The sequence below is a fragment of the Sciurus vulgaris genome, assembly GCF_902686455.1.
Source record: "Sciurus vulgaris genome assembly, chromosome: 13".
Taxonomy (NCBI): domain Eukaryota; kingdom Metazoa; phylum Chordata; class Mammalia; order Rodentia; family Sciuridae; genus Sciurus; species Sciurus vulgaris.
Window position 1 is genome coordinate 43465429 of NC_136474.1, and position 23795 is coordinate 43489223.

A 23795-nucleotide genomic window follows, 5' to 3' on the forward strand; every position below is an offset into this window, starting at 1 on the left:
GGACCATGCACTGTTAGTCATGGTTGCGTCCCCCAGAGTCTTTAGCATGTGAGCATGAACTAAATAGACACTAAATGATTTAGGTGGGGAGAAGGGGAGGAAAGGGTGGTTATTTTCTGGGCCTTCTGCATTGGTGAGCATATTCTCATACAATTTTATGAGACTTAAAAGCTCCTGAATGTGAAGAGATCTAGTCTTTAGAGTATGTCAAAGTAGAAGCCCAAATGAAAACTCATGGAAAAAGAATCATATATTTTAATGATTGATAATCATTTCTGTATTAAAGATCTGCAAAACGGAAGTATATCCTACCCATTGCTAAAATATTTCCTTATGATAAATTTGGGTTGTTGGGGGAAAAAATGGGGGAAGGAGTGCCCTGGGGGTGGAACCCAGGGCCTCATGCACGCTGAGCACACACTTGCTCCACCACTGAGCATCACTCTCAGACCAGAAAATATTTGATGGGTATTTCAAGGATGCATTCTTGCCACTTGAAAGTATCTTATATGGTATTAATGTTTTAAAATAACAACTTTTTTCAAGAGCTTAATATTTTAGTAGAGTGATTTATAGACCAATTAAGGGAGAAAAATGTCTGTGTTCTTGTGTACCTCCTAAAATGTAGCATTATTTAAATCTCCATCTCCCTATCAAATATTCATTTAGTAGAAAATGTTTATGTTGAAATAATAAATGCTATGTGAAGTGTGCAAACATTGTGGGTCCTTCCCATTGGTGTTGCTGAGGCTTTGATATGCTTTATTTAGATATCAGTGCCACATTTCAGGACCCTTAGGCTAGAGGGTCATACTATAAATCAATTATATTAATCTGTTCCAGAAAGCTACTCTAGCATGACACGCCTGTCCATATTACCTTACTCCACTTCTGACCTTAGAGAATTATAGTCTGATTTAGTGAATTTACATGGGCATTTGGGAATGCATACCCACAAGTTGCCATTAGTTTTTTAATTGTTAATTTTACAGATTACAAGACTATTTTTGAAAATGTTTTGCCTAATCTTGTATCTTGGTAACCCTGTCACCAACTTCCTTAAGAAAACTAACCTTTCAGTTGTCCGGTGAATTCAGGGACTATTCAGGGAACTCAGGCAGTGTCCTGAGACCCCGGACTTTCCTCAATCCACTGTTTTACTCCTATTTACCAGTGTTTCCCCAAGACTACCCACTGTACTGTTCAAACAAATATTGTTTTTAAAAACTACATTTCACAACCCGATCATCTTAAAATCAAGTGTCAATTGGTAAATTCTATTCTGAGACATTCTAGCCTGTTTGGTTCCCTAAGTAAAAAAAATGGGATAAAACTTTAATTGCAGGTGGCAAATCTTTTTGCAAAACCACTTCTGTCTCTGTTCTGCCGAACGGAAGTCTAATCTAACATAGCATGAGTTGTCTTAAGCATTCGTAAGGCCACATAGATAGAAAACATTACAAGATTGAATGTTTCCTAACGTTAATGTGATGTTGCATTTTTAAACTTTCAATATCAAGGACAAACTCTGTACTTACTTTCTTCTTTTAAATGTTCAGAAAAGTATTCCTAAGATATTCCTAACTTGCCAAAATATGTTGGTTTTGTCTCTTTACTAGATTTTTACCTCTTTCCTGGAAGTGGGAGAAAAATGAAATCTTTCTAGTCAAATTTTATTCAAAGTCTAATAGAGAAATCAAGCAGAAGAGGTTCTTATTACAAAGTTGTGAAGATCATTATGAAAGGACCCTAATCATTTGTCTAAGACCTTCATATTTTTCAAATATCTACCTCTGCAGTATTCTGAAGTAAGTCTGATAAACAGTAACTCCCCTGGAAAAATTATGACCAAACATTTGCCTTATACATGGAAATTCAGAGTCAGATTTAAGAGCCCTAATTTCAACATATACTAAAGTTAATCAATTAGAATTAGAATCAACTACTGGAAGGTACTTGTCTTTTATAATAAATAAAAGAGTGGTCTTAATATCACCTGAATTATTTACTTTTCTTTTAAACTTCTGGCCAGTGAAATAAGAAAATGATAGATGTAAAAATGTAAATATTAGAACAGTTAGATATGCCATCCTTTTAAAGTGATGTTCTTATCTATTTTAAAGATCAAAAAGAATCAGTTGGAAAAAAACTGTAATTAATAAAATATTGGTAACTTGGCAAGATAAAATATAGACAACAGTTAGTTGTAATTTTGTATGCATGCTTTTAGAAAATAAAACAGGAAATGTTTCATATATACTGGCAAAATTATATAAAGTACCTGGTAATTATTTTAATAAGAATTACATCTGAATAAACTGAAAAATCATGAAACAGAGTTGCCTGTATTCTAGGTTTTTCAATTCTCTATGATTTGACAGATTTATTACAATTCTGATAAATACTTCAAAAACATCTTTTTAATAACATAACCAAGTACTGTATGGTTTACCAGAAACATTGAGGAGGAAATGTAAACATATAAAAATAAGAAAGAAGGTCACAAGCAAGAGTGAGCATTATAAGATTTGCATAATGATAATCATAAAAATTATAAGCAAGGACAGATTTATTAACCTCAAAACTGACTCTGATGTATCTAGAAATTAAAACATATTACTGAAAGTATCACAAATCTCTGAGGCAGAGAAAAATTATTCAGTATATGGTATCAGAATAATTTCTAGCAAAAATACCTAGAATGATATCAACTTCAACCCTCAACTCATAGACTGTAGTAAAATAAATCCTTAAGAATTAAAAAAATATATTTTTAAGCATATGAAGAAATTAACAACTCTCTTAATGGTAGAGGGAAAAAATGCAAGCTTTTTAAAGATATAAGGAAAAGTAGATATATTTAATATAAAAACTTGTCAACTTCTGGGTGTTAAAAAACTTAATATATAAAAGGCATTTTCCAGAATTCTGCAAAATATATTTATTATACAAAATAAAACAATTGAGTGGGAAAACTAAAGTAACTGAATATATAAATGAGTGTAGACATGGGAATTCTGGTCATCAAACAAACATATGGAAGTTTTTCAACCATGTAATTAAAAGAAATACAATTAAGGTATAATTTCTCATCTATTAGAAAAGGCCAAAAATAATAGTGAAGCTAACTACCAACCCTAGGGTTTAGTACAAATGGATTCTATACTATTATAAATGGTATCTTAATAACTACTGTACATCTTCTACAAAAGCCATGAAAAATGTGTAATCATTTATAAGTCAGAGTTCTTAAAATCAACCTAATTATATTTCAAAGTACATAATCTTATGGCTTTATAATTGACATATTTCAGAAATATAAGAAAAAAGTCACATGTAAAATATAATTTGTACATAAGAGATTATTATTAAAGGCATTAAAGAAGTCAGCAAAGAGTGGATGCTACTCATAAAATACTTGTAATTCAGATGTAACTAAATAGACACAAGATATAAAGCTATACACATATATGCTAACAGTGTAAAATATGTTTATGAATAAAGACTAGAAAGTAATATCCATAATATTAATAGTGTATTTGTCTGGTTATACAACTCTGACAAGGAAAATTTTATTGAGGTGTAGGACCCTTTGAAAATGAGTTATTTTGGGGGTGTGGTGGTACCCACCTGTAATCCCAGCTACTCAGGAGGCTGAGGCAGGATGATTGCAGGTTCAAGTCAGCCTCAGCAACTTAGCAAGGCCCTGTCTCCAAATCAAAAAATATAAAGGCTGAGGGTAAATATCCTCTGGCTTCAATCTTAAGTACCAAAAAGGAAAAAATATATATATATATCATCTAGGTAATTAGATCACTGTAGTCTTCACTGGCTCAAATCACCTGTAAATCTCTTGGAGAAGTTTTCAATCACAACTCTTACCTCCTCTTATAATGCTGAGGATGCTAATGTTTTTAAAAGAAACTACTTCTGAGAATTAGCAAAACAACCTTGCATCCTCCCTCTCTCCCTCGTGGTCCTAAACCTAATCCATTAAAACAGTTTTCCCATCAGACGGTTTTCCAAAAATGATTTACTTTTTATAGGTAAATTAGAAGCCAGAGATTCTCCAGGCAAATATGGTGATTATTTTAAGGCAATAGTTTAACAGGAGAACAGTCCCCCTAGTAGTTCACAGGCCCATGACACTATCGCAGATTATGTGCTCCTATAGGCATGACCTGGATTTTTCAGTTATCTTAACTTACCAAATCTGACTCTAGTTATAAAATCCATTTTGTGTACCACTGAGTCAAAACACAGAGATATGTGTAATTAAAGATATGCTATATTTATCATAAGAAGCATCCTTCCTTCACACGTGTTAAATAAGCCAATCCCAAAAAAACAAAGGGCCGAATATTTTCCCTGATAAGTGGATGACGATATATAATGGGGGTCGGGGGGTGGGGGTGAGAGAAGAATGGAGGAACTTTGGATTACATAGAGGGAAATGGGGGGGGGGGTAAAAAATGGTGGAATGAGACAGACATCATTACCCTATGTACATATATGATTACACGAATGATATGAATCTACATCATGCACAAAGGCATATTGAAATTAATGAAAACATTGATATTAACATGTTTGCAATGAGTTCTCCTTTACACTACTCAGAAGACATCTAAATGCAAACAGGAGGAGCCAAAGATGCTTACCAAAGGATGAGCAGGAGGTCTGTCCTCCCCAGGGGAAGAAGGTCTGGGCAGGAGTATAGTGCTTCCACCAAGCCGATGATTCTCCACTGTTCTCCAATTTCACATTCACAAATGCTTCTACCATCATCCATTACCAATGAAAAGTAGGGTAAGCAAAGAAGAGGGCCCCTCACCTGGTATACCACAGGAGCTGCCTCAGGCTGCACCTCCCCTTGGGATATGAACTCTTTTTTTTTTTTTTATTGTAAACAAATGGGATACATGTTGTTTCTCTGTTTGTACATGGAGTAAAGGTGTACCATTTGTGTAATCATAAATTTACATAGGGTAATGATGTTTGATTCATTCTGTTATTTTTTCCCTTCCCCCCAACCCTCCCACCCCTCTTTTCCCTCTATACAGTCCCTCCTTCCTCCATTCTTGCCCCCCCAACCCTAACTCTAACTCTTAACACTAACCCCTCCCACCCCCCATTATGTGTCATCATCCACTTATCAGCGAGATCATTCATCCTTTGGTTTTTTGAGATTGGCTTATCTCACTTAGCATGATATTCTCTAATTAGGATGATGAACTCTTGAGGGAGCCTCTTGCTGACCCTCCATCGCTGCTTCTCTCTTGAATCTCAAGAGGTCATAGTTTTCTCCCACCAATCCAGCGCAAGTAACTGAGAATGGCATTGTTCTAAGGATGATATTGACTCCATCTTAATTACTTCCAAATGTATCCTTGAAAAACTGGCACCTAATGCATCATTTGTTGAACACCTGTAAGGAGTTTGGGAAGAGAGGTGAACTTGAGGCAAATAACATAAATCTGTCCTTACTCTTCTTAAAGTTCTGGCAAATTAGATCATCTGAAATATGTCATTTAAAAAACTGCAAAACTTGGAATTTTTTGCTGTAATAGGAGAATATCAGAGTCAAGCAATTGGTTGAATTTCCTGGCCAATTCTTTCATCTGTTAAATTTGGTAGAGTTAATTTTTCAAGTTACAGAGCTTTTTATTGTATCATCAATGACTATACCAATCTGTTTGTTTGTTTGTTTGTAATGCTGGGGAAGGAACCCAGGGCCTTGGGCATGCCAGACAAGCACTCTATCAACTGAGCTATATCCCCAGCCCCCAATCTATTTCTAAAGGATTAGAAAGAGCGACACCTGCCTGATATATTATTCAAAGATCCTTATTCAAATATATTCTCTGACAACATCACTAATTTTAGTGGATACACTATGGCCCTTCAATAAAGGAGAATAAATGCACATGGAGTGTCATTTAAGAGAACAGAGCTCAATGCTTTCATTGATAAGATCATCATTTGAGATCCTTTTGGGTTCTGGCTTCTTCCCCAGATGGGAGATATTCCTTAAATTGGCCATGAACCTTTCTCAGGAACCTAAGAATGAGTTTTAATCTTCTCTCCAAAGTTTTCCAGCTTTCCATGTATTGCATCGTTACGGTTTGATGTGGTGTCCCCCGAAATCTTACGTGTGAGACAATGCAAGACTGTTTGGAGGAGAGATGACTGGGTTATAGCCTTAAACTAATCAGTGGATTAATCTCTGATGGGATTAACTGAGTGGTAACTGGAAGCAGGTGGGGTGTGGCTGGAGGAAGTGGTTCACTGGGGATGTGGTGATGGGGTATATATTTTGTATTTGGTGAGTGGAGTCTCTCTCTCTCTGCTTCCTGATAAACATGTGAGCCACTTCCCTCTGCCACCATGGTGTCCTGCCTCACTTCAAGCCCTGAGGAGTGGAGCTGGCTCTCAATGGACGGAGACCTCTGAAACTGTGCGCCTCCAAATAAATGTTTCCTTTTCTGCAGTTGTTCTGGTTGGGTTCTTAATCAACAGCAATGGAAAAGCTGACTAAAACATGCATCAACCAAAAGAGCACTCCAAAGCCAGTGCTGGCTCCCAGTCTTCTATTGGATAATTTCTCCCTACATGATCCCTACTGTCCAAGGGTTTCAGCTCACTCCTGAATGTAAATGATTCCCAGTTCTCATATCCTGACCTCTCTTGGAAATTCCAGTCCTGGGTATTCTGTTGGCAGCTTGAACTCTGCATTTCTGAAGTGGAACCTGTTCTTCCCCTCCTTATCTCTTTCTACCCTATCATGTATCTCATTTAAAACATTACATCTTCTCAGCAATCCAGACTAGAAACATTTGGAACTTTTAAAAGCTGTCCTCTCCCTGTTAGCCCACATTTAGTTAACTGTCAGATCCTATCAGACTGACCATACTCTGCCACTTCCCACTGCCACCAGCATTATCTTCCTCATTTGGAGATTTGAACACTCCTCCCTGGACAACCACAGACTCACACCTACACTTCTTGTCTGCCATTCTCAACTGCCTGTATTTTGAAATCAACCTATTTCTGCAAAACTTCTGCCCTCTACATCCTCTGGAGGCCCCTGTGGCCCAACTTAACAATACTGCCTTTGCCAACACAGTCTTACTATGTACTGTCTCTGCCTTTTTCCATATTTGGATAGTTCATCCCATGTAGAAAAGCTGTCCATCAGGGTTGCTGCTTCTTTTCTTCTTTTTCCTAATTTTCTCTTAATATCCATTTTTTTTCCTTTCTTCTCCTTGAGAAAGGTTTTAACCTATCTCACAAAATGCATGGGTATGTTATACTGTATAATTACATAATATAGAAGCGATGCAGAACATGAGATAAACATACATACAACACAAAACCAGAAATAAGCTTTATTAGTTTTTTTTTAGTGGCAATTAATTTGAAGAGCTTGATAAGACAGCTTTGCCATTGGGATTAACCCCACCTTTCTCCTAAGATCCCCCTAACATTTATTTGCTCCTTTATCAGATCTGAGCAACACATTCTCCTGTGTACACAGTTTGGCACCTTTCTGTTCAAATAGCAAATGTGCCCGAAGTGGAGAGAGTGTCACTTTCATATTTGTATTGTCTATTCGCTGGGGCGGGGTGGGGGTGCTGCTGCTGGGGTAGTAAACATTTAGTGTTTTCATACATGAATAATGCATGAATATGATGTGCAACTGCAAGTAAAGTCCACATGGCAATCAGTATTCTTGTTTTCATTTTTTACTTTGGGAGCTGAGAACTCTCATTTTATTCCCTAAACGTGGAATTCATGGAAGCATTGGCAATAACCAGGTGCAGTCGATTTCCATCCTTACATTCTCTTACCTATCATCTTTCCTTGGCCCTTTTTTAGTTTGAAGTCATTTTTACATTAGTGTGACTCTTTACTGTCTTGTTTACTATAATGTCCATGAGAGCTGCCTAGCCCTTTTTGCAGTGATAACCTGGTGTCTGACTAGATGGTATTCAGTACATGGTTGTCAAATATTAAATGGAGCACTGGACAAATGGGCAGTGGTCCCATGTGGATTTTGTTCACTTACTCTTCTTTGCTATGCTGATTCTAGCACCAGGATGAGCAGGAGGTCTGTCAGGAATATAGTGTTTCCATACTGCCTCCCAGAGTGGCTGGCACACAGGGTCCACAGGCATGAGAACCAACTCACCCACCAGCGATCATCATGTCAGCTGTGAGCAGTGTGGATTTTCAGTGTTCTGATTTTCTTAATCCTAAGATTTATCTTCATGTCTGAAAACTCCCTCGTCTTTGAATGCATCAACTGGTATAGAAAATAGGGTCTTCTTTACAAGAGCAGTCTTCAGTGAGAAACGGGGCTGGGGGAGTGGTTTTAAGGCAGAGCATTGCCTAGCAGGCCTAAGACCCTAGGTTCCATCCCCAACGCTGCAAAAATGAAAAACAAACATCATTGATATTCTGATGACAGTTTTAAAAAGTCATAATAGGCACACCCAAATTTCCCTTTCTTCATCATTTTTAGAATAGATATGGGAACTGACTAGAATTAGGTAGCAAAGGATACAGTCCATCTGAAGCTTACTGTACTCCTGCCTATGTGTAAGTTGAAGAGCTTTTAAAGATGCATAATGTTTCCTCAAAGAGCTTATTTTTTAAAAATAACTTTTTTTTGGTCTTAGGGAATGAATCCAGGGGTGCTTAATTACTGAGCCACATCCCCAGCCCTTTTTAATTGTTTTTTTTTGAGAGAGAGACTTGCCGAGTTGCTCAATGCCTTGCTAAGCTGCTGAGGCTGGCTTTAAACTCCTCCTGCTTTAGTCTCCTGAGCTGCTGGAATCACAGGTGTGTGCCACTGTACCGAGCTAGCTTGTTCTATTACAGGGTTGTTTTTCATAATGTAAAAGAAATTTTCACAGTCTTTCATATATGATGTATCTCATGAATCATGGAGAGAAATTGCTTAATTCCAGTGTCTTCAAGTACAGATAGAATTTTCTAGATTTACAGAGGATGATAAAGTTCTCTAGTGTTATTAACTATACGCCTGACTCTTTAGAACAGCAATCATTAATGATGGCAATTGCAAATACTTTCGTATTTCTTTTTATGCAAAAGATCTTTGTATGTTAAAAACTTTCTGATAGACAGGAGGAATAGGTTTTGGGTTGTACTGCACAGTGTGTGACTGTAGTTAATGATAATGTGTTGTATCTTTCAAAATAAGAGTAAATTAAAAATGTCTCTCCACAAAAAAATGACAGTGAGATGATAGATATGTAAACTAGCTTGATGTAATCATTTTAGTTTGTGTATCAAAATATCACATTGTACCCCATGGGTGTATACAATTATGATTTTTCAACAAAAATAACACTAATAAAAAAGTAGACTATCCCTATAAACTCTATTAAATGAAAGAAGATATCATAAATTTAAAAAATTGACATATAACTTTAAATTTTGTTAAATACAAGGAATGACATGATTTAAAATAACTATAGGTAGAGTTTTCATTGCTAAATTTGGCTCAAAGTGATTTATATATAGAGAAAATATTAAGTATAACACTAGACTGTTTTAAAAACAGACAATTATATAGCTATATAGAGATACACACAGGAATCATTAATAAGAAATCTTTAATGGTGTTAGTTCTGAACAATTTTATGGTTGGTTTGTCTTTGAATTTGCTAATCCAATTTGATAAGATTTTTTTATTCTGAAGCAAAGCTAGTGATTTAATAGTTAGAAAATATATGTTTTAATCCCTTTATCTCAGAATTTTATATCTTTATCTCAGCATTTTCAGCCACTTGAGAGATGTTTCAAATTTTCAGCTTCAATTTCAATTTTTGAAAAAGAAGAACTAAGGAAAATGTTTGGGGGGAATAAAAGAACTGCTGAAGATTAATTCCTTCTACAGTTATATTTTTCTGTTAAATTTCCAGATTTTCACAGATGCTTTTAGATCTAAGTATCTAAGTCATTTATTTATTGTTTTGATTGATAGAGGTGCTAATGAGTTCACTGGGCTTTGAAAATAGTCTCAACAAAAAAGACAGAGACAGAGAACCAATGTGGAAGAGAACATGTAAGGCTCTGGCTTTTAGCTTTGTTTCTCTTGACCTTCTATCTTGAGTTCTTTCATTACTTTATAGAGTTAAGCAATATTCAATAAAAGACTAACAATCTTTCATCCTAATATACCATTTATAAAATCCTGCAATATACAGTTGTATCTATAATCAAAACTTTTTTTTTTTTTTTTTTGTGGTGCTCGGGATTGAACCCAGGGCCTTGTGCATGCAAGGCAGGCACTCTACCAACTGAGCTATATCCCCAGCCCTATAATTAAAACTTTTAAATTAAAAACATAATAAAGCTGTTTCCTTTTCATAGCTGTTTCGTAGATTCTAGGGTGGAAATTGGTGTCAGTGCAATATTTGACTGTTTTTCCCTCAAAGCTGTTGTTTCTGGGTAGTTTTAGAGTGTAATATTGGCTCAACTTTAATGCTGCTACAAATCTTCTCTTAAGGCTTTAGGTTTGCATGGGACCAGTTGCAAAGGTGCCATGAATCATTAACTTTACTTGGCTAATGATTTTAGTGTTTACTACTTTCAATAATTTACACATTATAATTTGGAAAACATATTAAAAAGGAGTTCCAATATGAATTCTAGCCAGGTCTAGCCATGTCTCAGTCCTGAAATCCAGGCCAGTTCTACATTCAGCTCAGGTATTTCTCTGAAACATATTCAAAGAGGCCATGTTGTCGTAGTAAAAGTGCAGAGTCAGTTGAGTCCTTAACAAGTCTCACTGGGGCACAAAAATATACTTGATAGCACTCACTTCTAGTTGTCTTCAGTAGTTGAAAATCCATCAAGGGAGATATGAAAATATTCTATTCCTCCTTCAAGGGGTTAAAAGGATTCAGATATCTTTTCTTGCCATTTGGATTACCAGTGCTTTTCTTCGATGAGAATTTGATTCCTATGTTTCCCTGTATTCTCACATCAATAACTTCTGACATTTTATACAAAACATGCATTGAATTCCTCCCAAGCTATGAAGCCCACAATTTGGCATCTTTCTGCAGCTTTAACCTCATTTGGGGTCTGCAGCCTCCACATGGCTTTATTTGGTTTCATGATTCCACTTTAGGGGGTACTCACTCTTTGCTTTATCTGGAATTTTCCTCTTCCACATCTTCACATCATTGCTTCCTCTTTTCTTTGATGCCACTTCAGCTCAAGAGCAACACAATGTTGTTACATAATCATATAAATAGGAAATATCCAAAGATATTAGCTTTAACAAATCTGTTAGCTGTTCTGTCTGTCTAGCAGCATGGGGTTACACCATAAGTATACTCCAGGGACAGCTTCTGCTTTTAAGAATTGAAAAGTTTGTCTCAGTATCACTGTAGGAACTGGGTGTATGGGGGTTAAAACAAGTTGCAATTGTTATAAAGTGATATGCTTAAGGTATTTCCATTCTCTCTTTGAAAAGTGTACTTGAACAAACCATAATTGTTGTTTCTTAAGGACCACTGTTTAAGTCAGATTTTCATTACTGTGACCAAAATACCTGACAAGAATTACTTAAGAGAAGGAAAAGTTCATCTGGGGCTCATGCTTTTAGAGGTTGTGTCTATGTTTGGCTGACTTTGTTGCTCTGGGCTCCAGCTGACCTCCTGGCATGGTAGAAGGGCATGGTAGAGGAAAGCTGCTCAACCCATGAAAGCCAGAAAGCAGGGAGAAAGCAAGGAGCCAACCACAAGATGTAGTCCAAAACCATGCCCCATTGACCTTCTTCCTCTGGTCACACTCCACTTGTGTATAGTTACCACCCATAGCCCATCAAATTATTAAGTCAACCAAAAATGTTGTATATATACACAATGGAATTTTATTCATCCATAAAGGAGAATGAAATTATGTCATTTTCAGAAAACTGGATGGATCTTGAGAACATTATGTCAAATGAAATGAGCCAAATCTCCAAAAGTCAAGTGTCATATATTGTCTCTCCCATGTAGAAGTTAGAAGGAAAAAGGAAAAGGAAAAGAAAAATGAGAGGGATCCCATGAAAATTGAAGGAAGATTAATAGAATAGAGGGATAAGACCAGGAGGGAGGGAAAGAGGAAATACCAGGTAATAATATTGACCAAATTATACTGTTAGGTTATGTGCATGTATCAATATGTAACAACAAATCCCACCATTATGTGCCAACATAATGTACCAACAATAAATATGAAAAAAGTCAGTGATTTACATTTTACTTCTAAAAAGTAGGAATGCAACCACAGCATCAGAAAAACTAGCTGATTAAAGGCTGTAGTTGAACCCTCTAACAAATTATTAATCCATCAGGTGGATTAATCTACCAGTGAAGATACAGCTCTCATAATCTAATCATTTTACCTCTGAAATTACTAAGCAACTACTCTTTTTTCTTTTACTCAATCAATCGGCTCATTTGGCACTTTGGAACAGAGTAAAAATCTAAGTCAGGTTTGGGGATTTTTTTCATTGTTTTTCTGAGGGTAATGGGAGAGCGCTTGTAAGAAATAGATCTTCCTTTCTTACCCTTAGGAAATGTTATAAATAAGAACTTTTTGAAACTCGGGGGGCGGGGGGGGGGAAATGATGTCTCAAACCAAATGTATTACTGAGGTGTCTTTCCTCATGTATTCAATTATTTTCAGAGTTGATTACTTTCCCCTCACTTTCTGTCATCTGTTTACCTTGACCTTGCTTCTGGCTTGTCTTGGTGGTGATTTAATCATTCAAGGAACCCATGCCAGGTTTGATAGACAGATACCACTTCTGTATGCCCATGAAGCTCACTTTCCCTTAACAGGGCAAACAGCTCTTGAGTAATTACACTGATCACTCTGTCATTGCAGTTGGACAAATATTCTGAAGGAAACAACATCCTGAGACTGGGGTGTCCTCATCTGCTTGGTAGAATGTGTGTCACTAAGAAGCAACATGGAAGCTGAGTTCTGAAGGACATGATTAGCCACAGAAGAGGGGAGGAAAGAGTGAACTGTGTGTTCAGAACCTTTGAGGATCTTAAGCCTAAATGTGACTTGATCAGACTGTGCTTAAGCAAGATCACTCTGGTGACTCTGTAAAGAATGGATTAGAAAGGAGGAAAAATGAAAACAGAGAACAGCGAGGAGACTATTAAAGTTGCCCATGAAAGAGACAAGGTAGCTTAGGCAAAGTAAGTGTGTTGGAGATGGGTGAGCAGATGTATTTCTGAGATATAATTAAATCTTATGAAAGTACTACAGGGGAACTTCAGAATTCTAATTAATAGTATATCCGTGGTTTTCATCATCTTGTATTCAGGCTTTAGAAAATGTACATGATGAGGTCTTCATTCGTGATGAAGTATTAAGTTCAAAGAACATTTAGAAATGTACTCGAATTATCACATCTTATGGAATAATCACAAAATTCATGAGGCAATCATGAAAACTGTAGAAATAAAATAAATGGAACACTGAAGGAAAATGTGATCTTATCTGTTATTACAGCAAACAAATTTTGATGTGTTAAACGAAGCAAAAATTGTTTAAAGGGAAACATCAATTTCAGATCCATATCCATGAAGAAAAAAATGAATATGTAACTTTGGGTAAGGAGGTTTATATGAAGTAGATTCTTTCTCGATACTTCCTTATTCTAAGTCAAGGGGTTAATAAAAAGTCTTTTAAGTAATTGGCTTCTTATTTAATATGTTTCACATAAGATTAATATACTTCGAAATGTTTCAGATGACAATAACATTTTCAAATAAACTTTCTTCACTCAGAGACTATTGATTGTGGAAAAAATGAAAACTTTTTTAAAAGAGTAAAAAACTACCTTCCTTGGGACTTAATATGTAAAGCAAATTGACCTGGGTTTATTGATTATTCCAAATTTGCACACAAATTTCATGAAAATGTATACTGATTAAGTATGCAACAGGGGTTACTTTTTAAAGAACTTTGTTTTTAGAGTGCTTTTACATTTATGGGAAAGCTATACAGAAAGTGGAGTCCCATATGGCCTCACTCCTTCATACTTTATCTAATTAATATCATGCATTAATGTGGTATATTTGTTACAGTTGATGAACTAATGTGGATTCACTAATATTAAATATCATAGTTTATGTTAGAATTCATTCCATGTTGTATAGTACAGGTTTTGACAAATGGGTAATATTGTACATCCATTTTTACAGTATCTTACAGAAAAATGTCACTGGTCTAAATTTACCCTATGCTTCAACTATTCATCCCTTTCGATTACACACTGGATTCTGCCACCCATTGAGAACGTACTCTCTCTGGAGTTGTCCCTTTTCTAGAATGTGATATAGTTGGAATCATATAGTATGTCTCTTTTTTACTGCCTTCTTTTATTTAGCAATATTTATTTAAAGTTCCTCTATTTCATTTTTATATGTTTCCTTTTGTAGCTTGATAGCTTATTTCTTTATGATCCATTATCTAGGTGTATCACAGTTTATTTATCCAGTCACCTGTTCAAGGATTCTGGCTACTTTGCATGTGGCAATTATGAATAAAGCTGCTAAAAATCGCATTCATGTTCAGCCTTTTGTGTGTACATAAGCTGCCAACTCATTAGGTAAATAGCTAGGAATATGATTCTGGATCATGCCGTAAGCTTTTGTGAACCTTTCTAAGTACGTGCTAAGGTATCTTCTGAAGTTACTACCATTTTGCATTCCAACCAGCAGTACACAAGAGTTCCTGCTTCTTTAAAGTCTATGATGATGATGATGATGATTATGACGCTGACAATATCTGATGTTCTTCCCTCCTCCTTTTCCTCCTCCTCCTCCTAGACTGGTTGTTCTAGAACCATGTTTTGAAAATTCTCTCCTTTCTTCAATGAATTACCTTTACTCATTTATCAGGGATGAATTGACTGCATTTGTGTGGGTCTGCTTTCTGGGCTCTCTGTTTCTTTCTATCTATCTGTTATCTATTCCTTCACAAATACTGCAGTGCCTTTGATCGTTGCAGTTTTACTGTGAGCCTTGAAGTCAGGTAATGTCAGTGCTCTCACTTGGTCTTCTTTAGTGTTGTGTTGACCATTCAAGGTCTTTTTGCCTTTCCACATAAACTTTGGAATCAGTTTGTTGAAATCCATAGAATAATTGTTTTCCGAGAGTTGGGAGTTGCATGGAAAATATAGATGAAGCTGAGAAAAATTGACATCTTAATAACATAAAGTCTCTCATGTTCCCTGCATTATTTAGATCTTTGACTTTTTTTTATTTTTTGTACTGGGGATTGAATTCAGGGGCACTCAATCATGGAGCCACATCACTAGTGCTATTATGTATTTTATTTAGAGGCAGGGTCTCACTGAGTTGCTTAGTGCTTTGCTTTTTGCTGAGGCTGGCTTTGAACTCTCGATTCTCCTGCCTCAGCCTCCCAAGCAGCTGGGATTACAGGCATGTACAGAAGAGTCCGGCTCTTCTTTGATTTCTAACATCAGAGTTCCGTAGGTTCACTGCCCACTTTCTAGATGACCTGTTTTGCAAGTTAATATTTCTCAATATAAATATAGTATACTCCTTACAACATCCACTCTTAAACTACCAATGTTTTTAAATAATATTCTGTAGTAATCAAAACAAAAACAAAAAAGATGTGTCTGGAGAGGACATAATGAAATGAAAATAAAAATTACATGAGTAGTAGGTGAGAATTACTAAGAAACAATTTCTTCAATATTTTTAAGGCACAAAATACAGTCATTGATGCCCACTGATACAGTCACATGTTGCAAAGTGTTCATCAAATGGAAATGACTTCCATAAATATTGCAATTTTTATCTGTTGAGATAGTTAGAGTGTTTATAATCTTCTGCAAAGTAGAAAAAAATCTAAAAACTAATCCATAATTACTGTCTTTGTGATAAAAATTACTAATTGTGGAATAATAAAACATTAACAATATAATTTTTAAATGATGTCTAATAATGAAACCCACTGATTTAAAGGTCTACCATGTGAAATTATCTGATTTAATTTGACCTGTAAATGACTTTAAGTGTTTGACATCAATGCAATGTGAATCTGAGACAGTTCATGTGAGTTAGTTCTGCTGGGAAATATTGCAAAACATATAGTTGGTTTTCAATTAATTTTATAAATTGAATGAGTGGATAAAATAAACAACAAGTAACTCGGGATACATGGAAAGTAATGACAAAGTTTTTAGATGAAACCAATTAGAACACAGAAAAAAAGCACAAAAAAATTGGCACAAATTTTTGAAAAAGCAACTTCTTATCAGTCAAAAAAGGAAGGAAAGATAATCAGATACCAGTGTCCTTTACACATAAATTGTAATTAAAAAATTTATTCTTCAAAGAACACAAATTGCTGATGCAGAAAGAAAAAGTAATGTAAGATAATATTACAGACAAGATTAGTCCCTTTTGGTCAAATATGTGTATGACTAAGAATATATCAAATACCACAGTGACACTACAGAAAGTGAATGATAATAATCAAAATTTAGTTTTTATCTAGTTGAATTTTTTTTTTATTTTATTGTAAACAAATGGGATACATGTTGCCTCTCTGTTTGTACATGGCGCAAAGGCATACCATTTGTGTAATCATAAATCCACATACAGTAATGTTGTTTGATTCATTCTGTTATTTTTTCCCCTTCCCCCAACCCCTCCCACCCCTCTTTACCCTCTATACAGTACTTTCTTCCTCCATACTTGCCCCCCTCCCTAACCCTAACTCTAACCCTAACACTAACCCTTCCCTCCCCCCCATTATGTGTCATCCTCCACTTATTAGCGATATCATTCGTCCCTTGTCTTTTTGAGATTGGCTTATCTCACTTAGCATGATATTCTCCAATTTCATCCATTTGCCTGCAAATGCCATAATTTTGTCATTCTTTATGGCTGAGTAATATTCCATTGTGTATATATACCACAGTTTCTTTATCCACTCGTCAATTGAAGGGCATCTAGGTTGGTTCCATAGTCTGGCTATTGTGAATTGAGCAGCTATGAACATTCATGTGGCTGTATCTCTGTAGTATGCTGATTTTAGATCCTTTGGGTATAGGCCAAGGAGTGGGATAGCTGGGTCAAATGGCGGGTCCATTCCAAGTTTTCTAAGGAATCTCCACACTGCTTTCCAGAGTGGCTGCACTAATTTGCAGCCCCACCAGCAATGTATGAGTGTACCTTTCTCCCCACATCCTCGCCAACACCTGTTGCTTGTATTTTTGATAATCGCCATTCTAATTGGGGTGAGATGGAATCTTAGGGTGGTTTTGATTTGCATTTCTCTTATTACTAGAGATGTTGAACATTTTTTCATATGTTTATTGATTGCTTGTACATCTTCTTCTGTGAAGTGTCTGTTCATTTCCTTAGCCCATTTGTCGATTGGATTATTTGAATTCTTGGTGTAGAGTTTTTTGAGTTCTTTATAGATTCTGGAGATTAGTGCTCTATCTGAAGTATGATTGGCAAAGATATTCTCCCACTCTGTAGGCTCTTTCTTCACATTACTGATAGTTTCCTTTGCTGAGAGAAAGCTTTTTAGTTTGAATCTATCCCAGTTATTGATTCTTGCTTTTATTTCTTGTGCTATGGGAGTCTTAGAGGAACCAGGAAATTCCACCAGAAAACTGTTAGAACTCATAAGTGAATTCAGTAAAGTGGCAGGTTACAAGATCAATGCTCATAAATCCAATGCATTTTTATACGTAAGTGAGGAATCCTCAGAAAGAGAAATTATGAAAACTACCCCATTCACATAGCATCGAAAAAAATAAAATACTTGGGAATCAATCTCACAAAAGAGGTAAAAGACCTCTACAATGAGAACTACAGAACACTAAAGAAAGAAATCGAAGAAAACCTTAGAAGATGGAAAGATCTCCCATGTTCTTGGATAGGCCGAATTAATATTGTCAAAATGGCCATACTACCAAAAGTGCTATACAGATTCAATGCAATCCCAATTAAAATCCCAATGACGTACCTTACAGAAATAGAGCAAGCAATCATGAAATTCATCTGGAAGAATAAGAAACCCAGAATAGCTAAAGCAATCCTTCGCAGGAAAAATGAAGCAGGGGGTATCACAATACCCGAACTTCAACTTTATTACAAAGCAATAGTAACAAAGACGGCATGGTACTGGTACCAAAATAGACAGGTAGATCAATGGTACAGAATAGAGGACACGGACACAAACCCAAATAAATACAACTTTCTAATACTAGACAAAGGCACCAAAAATATGCAATGGAGAAAAGATAGCCTCTTCAACAAATGGTGCTGGGAGAATTGGAAATCCATATGCAACAGAATGAAACTAAACCCATATCTCTCACCCTGCACAAAACTCAACTCAAAATGGATTAAGGACCTTGGAATCAGACCAGAGACTCTGCAGATTATAGAAGAAAAAGTAGGTCCCGATCTTCAACATGTCGGCCTAGGACCAGACTTCCTCAACAGGACTCCCATAGCATGAATTTTTTTTTGATACAAGGGATTGAACTCAAGGATTCTTAACCACTGAGCCATATCCCCAGCCCTTTTTATTTGTTTGTTTATTTAGTTAGTTATTTTTGAGACAGGGTCTCACTGAGTTGCTTAAGGCCTCGCCATTGCTGAGGCTGGCTTTGAACTGGCAATCCTCACCTGCGTCAGCCTCCTGAGTTGCTGGTATTACAGGCATGTGCCACCACACCTGACTAGTTGAATTCTCATACTTATTCATATGCATACAATATTAGTACATTAGGAATTAAAAAGGGGAGTTTCTCTAAGAAAGGTTTTAGTTCTTACTATGTCATTGTCTAAAATTTATGTTGAAGGCCAAATAAGATACTTTCAGAAAAAAATTAAACTTTAAATACAAAGAATTATTTGGGACATGTTAATAGAAACATTTGCTTTATGCCTTGGAAAATGCCCTAAATATTGAGGTAAATAGTATTTAACAGGTGCTGTCCAGGGTCCTGAGAAGGAAAAGATGAATAAAACAGACTGATGAAGGAATTACACAATCTTGTGGAAGGCAGGGATGTGAGCTGATCATTTGAATCAGCTCTAGTAGGTGGTCTACTATGCTTGGATGTCCATAGCATGTCAAAGGAGCCCAGAGTAGCTGTGAGAAAGGGAGAATGCCTGAGTGACAGTGCTGAACACTGTTCACAAATCATTCAGCACTCAAAATATTAGTGGTGATTTTAGGGTGCTTGAAATGGAGGAATACATTGATTCATTATAGCCATACATGTGGTAGCTTGTACAAGTATTGTGAGATCCCAAATTTACAGTTCTTTCTTGCAAAATTGGCCATTTCCACTCCTAACAAAAATAAGAACACACTGATTTCCTTTTCTAATTAAAACAGAGAAGGCAGAGAGCTTGGGGCCTTTAATCCAAATAGTGGGACCCCTGGTGGTACATTTTACTCTCTTCATAGGTTTATTGATGCTTAGAAATACTGTCATTGAACGAGTAGCATGGCCATTTGTGAGGTTTATATGCAGCCCCAATTTACTGAATAGATTTAGAATAATAACCCTAATGTGTATAGTGAGAGATTTGTCTTCTCTGGGTAAACTAAAATTATGGTCTACCAAAGCCCAACAGGACAATTCTTGGCTTTTGAAACAGTTTATTTTTAATGCAACATTAGCTGGTAAAGACCTAGTTATCTGGTCTAACAATAGAATATCTTTGTCTCCATGTTAACAAATGTAAATAATTACCCTACCGTTTGGTAATGCTAGAATGACTGTGGACTTCCTTCCCTAAGGGTTTCAGTTGGAGTGCCGAATGCTGCTCTATGAACTGTGCAGAAGCAAATTTAGGTCATGATCAATAAGAGCAATTAAAAAGCCTTTACAAAGTGGCTAAGGCTTTGAATTCATTTAATTATTTTACACCCAATGTGAGAAAAGGTTACTTTTGCTCTTAGACTTTATCCAGAATTATTTCTAACATTTAAAGATCCTTTCTTCCTTTTTTCCATACAGATTTGCTTTGTGCAAACCAGTTCTATTAGTCTAAATATAGACTCCTCGTAGAATATTATGAACTTTCCTGCGTGGGCATTTATGCACATTCTGTGCTGTCACTCTCTACAGGGAGATGAGAAAACACCCTCAGGTCTCTTTTCTTCTGTGAAAGCTCTATGGAAAAATTAAAGGAAAGGTTTGCTTGGACCCTCTTTGATGTAAAGAAGAGAACAGTGTTTTCAGATCTTAGTGGTTGAGTCAAAGGCAGAATTAATTTATAGATGTGATTAAGGGTTAAAGAAGTGACTCTCCATAAAACCTATGTAAATATTATCTGTTGTCTTCCAAGGAAACCTACATGGCACATAGCTCTTCTTGGCTTCTAGAAGGAAGGTTGGAATCCAAGAATCTTTCCTTGTTGAAGGAAAGAAGAGGCACATGACCTTAAAGTAACCACATGATCCAAACAGCATAAAAATTTATGAAAGTAAAGAAAGAAGGTCAAAATCTCAGGAAAGCACACAAAGGGCACTTGGAGAATTTTGTCAATAAATATATTATTTTGACAACAAATATATATCCAAAAATAGGCATATATATGAGATATACAAGGAAATTTTGATCTACTTACTATGATTCCATCTATGAAATTTTGATAGAGCCCTCTTCTGAGTACTTATTTCCTCAGCCTCTCACAGTAAATCAATTAATAGTCATTCTGTTTTGTACTATAACTAAACTTGTGCATTAAACTCAATTAGTGAAAAGCATTTGCTTTGAGTCATGCATAAAAGGGTTTGGTGGTTTTCAGCTTGACTTGTGCATTCAGCTTTCTTATATTCAAGATGCCAATAATTTGATTTAAGTTAACTTTTTATTTTTGAAGAGTCTTTTTGTGTGTTTGGGTTTGTTTTCTTATAACCTGTTTTGGCAGCTCATATATCTATATCCATCAGCTCTTGACCAGCCTATAAATAATAGAAATTTATATATAATTGCTACTTTTAAGGAGATTAACTATGTTCATCTTCAACTTCCTTTCTTATCTACAATCTTCTCCAAATATTGTTCTCTTCCTTCTTGTCTTTATGAAGTGAATTCAATGTCATCAACCACTGATGAACTTCAACTGGGCAGCCATTTTTTATTTCGCTTGGTTCTACCTTCCCATTATCCAGTGTTTTCTAACCAGATTCCTAGCCAAAAGATCTTCTAGAGGCAGTGGTGTGACTGGTAATATTTAATAGCCAGCATAGGGAAAGAAAATACTTCAACTCTTACCAGTTCTGAACAGGAATGAAACCCCATAATGAGAGACAGCTTCAGGCACATGCCTGTAATCCCAGCTGCTCAGGAGGCTGAGGCAAGAGGATGGCTAGTTCAAGGCCAGCCTCAGCAACTTAGTGAGAACCTAAATAACAAGATTCTGTCTCAAAATATAAAATGAAAAGGACTGGGGATATAGCTCAGTGGTTAAGTGCCCCTGGGTTTAATACCCATTTCCAAAAAATAGGACAAATAAATAAAATAAGACTTTTTCATAAGATAAAATTAAACAAAAGTAATGTATATAACTCACACCACTTATACATACATACACACTACCCAGAGAATGAATATACTTCTCAAGAAAGTGACTTTGAATTCCAGTTTATATGGCAACTTCAACAAAGAATAGTGCATTTCCAGAGCAGTAACAAGAGAAAGGACTTTGAGTTTCTAGAAGTGGCAATGTGTGGGATGGCAAAAAAAGGGAAGACAGGGGCTAGTAAAGCTTGTTAGCTGTTGCTTTCCCTGGTAGGTGGTGGGAAGGGGAATATGGTTTGCTTTATAAACTATACGCTGCTTTTAGGCAAATAGAAGAATGACAGAGAGCTCTCCTGCATCTGCTTCTTCTATTTACCTTCAGCTCAAAAATCTTCATGCTCCAGAGGCATAATTTGAGGTACCTGCTAGCTTCTAGAAGATTTGTACCAATTTCTTTGAGGTGCACACTTTCTCCATGACCACCTTCAAGCTACCAGCAACTCTCCCCAGACCCCTGCTTGAAAGACATGTGCACAGCTTCCCAGTGGGTAGTCACAGGCCCCGCACACCACTGCACAGTAGACCTGGGCATGAGGTTCTACAAATCCCTACATGGTCTTCTTCATGGGATGCATTTAGCACGACAGATTGGAATATGCATGTTACTAGCAACCCTTATATCCATTAGTAGGGCTGCTACTACTTTCTCAATAAAAATGTCCTTCATTTGTTTCCTCAGAACAAACAGAACATCATCTACACAAAGGGTAGACAACAGATGTTTGCTTATTAGAATGACACATAAATACATTCCATGTGAGAAGTGAGAGTTCAAAATACCAAACATTTCAAAAGAAGAAATCCAAAGAGATTTTAACGAGAGAAATGACCTAAATTAAAGGTTGGTTTTTGTTCGGATATAGTAATAAAGATGTTGCAAATTGGATCCTTGAAAGGCAATCAGGAGATTTGATAGAGAAGCTTTAGGTTTTGTCATTAATAAAAATGTTTGTGACCAAGATAAAAATGCTTCTCCTCATTTACTGACATATGACAGGTAATCATTGCTACATTTTCTTCTTTATGCCACTATAGTATATTTTTCAACCAACTGTGAAATTAAAAAATTCTCCCTGTAGCAGTTGGATCCAGTTTGTTAGTTTGTATCTTATCAAAAACTGTTTAAATGCATCTCTGGTGACATTTCAATGATAATTAAAAGCAGGATCACAAAGTTTCAGGAGTGAAGCATATTTTTTCAGTTACTACTTTACTCATCTAGTATAATCAGCCAAAAAATGAGTCTATCATATGAAATAGGGCTCTAATTTTTTATATAGTCCTTAATTTTATTATTCCATTTATGAATAACTAGGATGAGAAAATGGATATGGTAAATGGGTCTTTGTTTTTTTTAAAATAAATATTAAAAATCCCAGGCATAAGTTATCTTAGGTCAGATAATCAAGGACACTAAGAGAACATTCTTTCATTTTTACTCCATGTCTTCTGTCCATTAGTTGAAATTCTTGGTGTTGGAACTGCTGAGAAGCCTCCTAACTGGTTCCTTTCTCTAGATTGTTCTTTTCTAGACCTTACCACACACCCTACAAACTGTCATCTTCCCAAAGTAGTAATCTAAACATATGACTTCCCAATAATTCTTTGCTGAAGGCCATTTTCTGGTACCTCTTCTGGTTTAGTAGTGATTTCTTCCCACCTCTGAACATATCTACACACTGTGTTAAAAATATAAAAACCTTCACCATCTAGAAAACATCTTATGTGTGAGAGAGAGAACACACACAATAAAACATAGCAGTAAAATGTTAGTCATAGGTGGATCTTCGTAAAGCGTCTATGTATTTGGTGGCACGTGCCTGTAATTGCAGTGACTGGGGAGGCTGAGGCAGAAGGATCACAAGTTCAAGGCTATCCTTAGCAACTTTTCAAGGCTCTAAGCCACTTAGCAAGACTCATAAAAAAATTAAAGGGCTAGGGATGTAGCTCCATGGTTAAGCACCTCTGGGTTCAATCCCCAACCCACACACACACACACACACACACACACACACACACACACAGATTCTCTGTATAATCTTTGTACTATTCTTGCAACTTTTTTGTATTTGATATTTATTTCTAAATAAGTAGTTAAAAAACCCCTAAACATATGATCTTAATCAATAAAAAAGTAATAATCCTCCTT

The 23795-nt window shown here is 36.0% G+C and overlaps 1 protein-coding gene across 9 annotated transcripts in view; it reads left to right on the plus strand.

Moving 5' to 3' along the window:
- DLGAP1 (DLG associated protein 1) overlaps positions 1-23795 on the plus strand; it is a gene marked incomplete at its 5' end in the record, with an annotated part of 892564 nt that overhangs the window by 244798 nt on the left and 623971 nt on the right. Inside the window, one exon of one of the 9 annotated variants that reach the window (XM_079108322.1) lies at positions 12916-13238. The exons of the other annotated variants lie outside the window; for them this stretch is intronic. The remainder of the gene's footprint in view (positions 1-12915; positions 13239-23795) is intronic. 9 annotated transcript variants of the gene reach the window in all.